Raw genomic sequence first — 3378 nt, forward strand, 5'->3', positions numbered from 1 at the left:
ATGGGGCACTCAAGCCACTGCCGCTGAGCCAATTGTATGCCTTTGGAATTGGTGGAGACTTACAGACTGAGCAGACACTGACAGAATGCACAGAAGGGGAGTGTGGTTTGCCTTGGCCAACCAAGAACAGAAAAGAGTTACAGAGGCAGGGACAGAATAGACAAAGGTTAGTGGCAGGCTTTCTTACCCACGCCTGTGGTCGTCTGTATTTTAATCCTGCAGAGGCTGATCCGTTGAAGGCTTAGACCCGTATGGGGTTGAAGGTGTGGTTTGGGGCAGTGCTATGAGCTGAGTGAGGCTGGACATCATCCGGAGCTAACCCTGGGGACCGGGGAGTTCAAGCTGACTGGTCTCTTAGGAACTGAGGGCGTGCCTCCTCCTCTCTCTGCATCCCTACAGTCTTGTGTACTACGCCTCTGCAGGGCTTTCTGTCACAATGCTCAGCCTGACCTCGGGCCCACAGCAATGGGTCCTGGGACAGGATCTCTGAAACCCTGAGACAACACAGAAATTCTCCTGTTGGCTAATTTTATTCGTGTCTCTACATATTTTAAAGACTATTATATATATATATATATATATATATATATATATATATATATATATGACCACCATGTGCATGTAGTGCTTGCAGAGGCCACAAGAGGGCGTCGGATCACTTCGAACTGGAGTTACAGATGGCTGTGAGCTGTCACGTTGATGCAGGAACTGAACCAGATCCACTAAAGAGCAGCCAGGGCTCTTAACCCCAGAGCATGAGAATGTTCGGGGCTTTTCTTCGCCCTAGCTCTGAAATGATGACGCAGATACCTGGCATAGCTATCAGAAAGCCTCTTGAGTTATGGCAGGGTTCTCGTCTATTCTAACCTGACCGCGGGATTGGGCGAGTTGTTTCCCAGCTGCGTGGCATCACCTGCCATCCCAGTCTTGCTCTGGTTGCTCTTGTTCCACCTGTCCTCCCCTGATGACCCTCACGGTGAATTCTCATGGTCCTTGCCCCAACCCCCACCCCCTGGGATTGGAAGTCCACCTTCTCCTCTGCTGCCCAGCTATTGGCTGCTCAGCTCTTTATTAGCCAATCAGAGGTCATGAAAATCAATTTACACAACATCGAGACAGGAGACGCTTCACAAATGTCAAGGTCCGGACTGTAACCAGATCTCTCCAGCTCCGTAAGTCTCTAGATTAGTGATTCTCAGGTAGCACAGGTTAGGCTCAAACTCTGCCTATAGTCAGGAAGGCCCCAGAACTCCTGGTCCCTGTCTTTGCCCCCTATGTGCCACCTTGAAAGCCAGTTCTCTCTTACCACGGGCGGTTCAGGGATTGAACAGTGGCCCTCAGGCTACTGTAACTTTCACCTGCTGAGTCACATGACCACCACCCTCTGGTCCATGTTTTGTCACCGTGATGGGAAAACTGACATGGAGGTCATGAGGGTGGGTGGAGGTCTTCTGCTGGACAAAGGCTGTAACCTCTGTCCCGGTGCCACGCTTGGATTTAAGCCTAGGAAGGCCCAGTAGCTTCCGTTTCCACGTGACTGGGGAAGCCCGTTGCCATGCTGTGCTGGGAGGTGGGGGATCACGGGTCACACACCAGGAGAGCCAATGTGGACCATGTTCTAAGGTCCCATGGAAGCCACATGGGGAGGAAGCAGCTCTTGGGGTGGAATAGAGGGTTGTAGTCATAGTCATGCAGCTTATCCATCCATCAACCCTGCGGGCCACCTTCGCTGAAGGCTGCACTCAGGGATGGAGACGCCACTTTGTAGATGTCCCAGTGGGCCCCTGGCCCCACCACACCCACATTCCTAGCCCCATAGGAGCCTAGAGGGGTAAAATGGTGTGCTTTTTCTTGTTATTCCCCAACCGTTGAAACAAGGGTTTTCTCTATTGCCTAGGCTGGCCCCAAACTCATTATGTAGCCGAGGCTGGCCCCCTCTTCTGTCTCAGTCTGCTCAGCTCTGGGTTTGAGCACTCAGGCAATGAGCTAGGCTAAAATAGAGGTTCAGTGGGGTTTGGGGTGAACTGCCTGGCCCTGGTCTACACGGCTCCAACTTTCTAATGTCTCTCATTTAGATCAGGAGCCTCCACCCTCCCCCAAAGCTACAGCAGGTTTCCACCTTGGTGCCTTTTCTTTTTCAATTAACATGAGATGGTAGAGGGGCTCAGTGGATAAGTGTGATGGCTTGTATATGCTCGACTCAGGGAGTGGCACTATAGGGAGGTGTGGCCTAGTTGGAGTGGGTGTGGCCATGTTGGAGTAGGTGCGTCACTGTGGGTGTAGGCTTTAAGACCCTCATCCTAGCTGCCTGGGAGTCAGTATTCTGCTAGCAGCCTTCAGATGAAGATGTAGAACTCTCAGCTCTTCCTGCACCATGCCTGCCTGGATGCTGTCATGCTCCCACTCTGATGATAGTGGACTGAACCTCTGAACCTGTAAGCCAGCGCCAATGAAATGTTGCCCTTATAAGAGCTGCCTTGGTCATGGTGTCCGTTCACTGCAGTAAAACCCTGACTAAAACTAAGATGTTAAGAGCACTGGCTGCTTTTCCAGAGGACCTAGTTTGATTCCCAGCACCCATATGGTGACTCACAACTATCTGTAGTAACTCTAGCTGCAAGGAATTTGAGACCCTCTTTTGACCTCTACAGACACCAGGCATGCAGACAAACATGTAGGCAAACACCCACACCATGCATTAAAAAAACAAAACAGAACAGAACACTAGAATGTACAGATAATTCTAGATAATTGCTACTCAGTACAGTGGTCACCAGCACAGTAGAGAACTTAAATATTAAAATTCAAGCCAAGGGTGGTGGCTCACACACCTGCCATCCCAATGAAGACAAAGGGGGTCAAGGCTGGCCTGGGCCACACGAGACTGTCTCAAAAACAAACAAGAACACAGTAGAGATGTTTTCAGTGGCACCAGCCAGGTCCCTGGGAGCCACATGTGGCTGCTGTGACACAGGGAGAGGCTGTTCCAGGCATACCAGAAAGTTCTGTCAGACAGCACTGCTCCACTCCTCCCCCACAAAGCCACCTCATTTTTGTACATTCTGTGCAGGGACCACACCCCTGTGACGTCACCAGAGCTTGTGCGTGTCCACTTGTCTCTGAGTCTTTGCAAATGAACTGGTATTTCTAGGCCAGAGATAGCAAAAGATTTTATTTATTTATTTATTTAGTCAGGATTTCACTATTGTAGGCCAGGCCGCTCTTGAACTCAGGGAGTGCTGGTATTAAAGATGTGTGCTACGCCTTTAATCCCAGCACTCAGGAGGCAGAGGCAGGCAGATTTCTGAGTTCAAGGTCAGCCTGGTCTACAGAGTGAGTACCAGGACAGCCAAGGCTACACAGAGAAACCCTGTCTCA

The sequence above is a fragment of the Mus pahari genome, chromosome 3, assembly GCF_900095145.1.
Source record: "Mus pahari chromosome 3, PAHARI_EIJ_v1.1, whole genome shotgun sequence".
Lineage (NCBI taxonomy): Eukaryota > Metazoa > Chordata > Mammalia > Rodentia > Muridae > Mus > Mus pahari.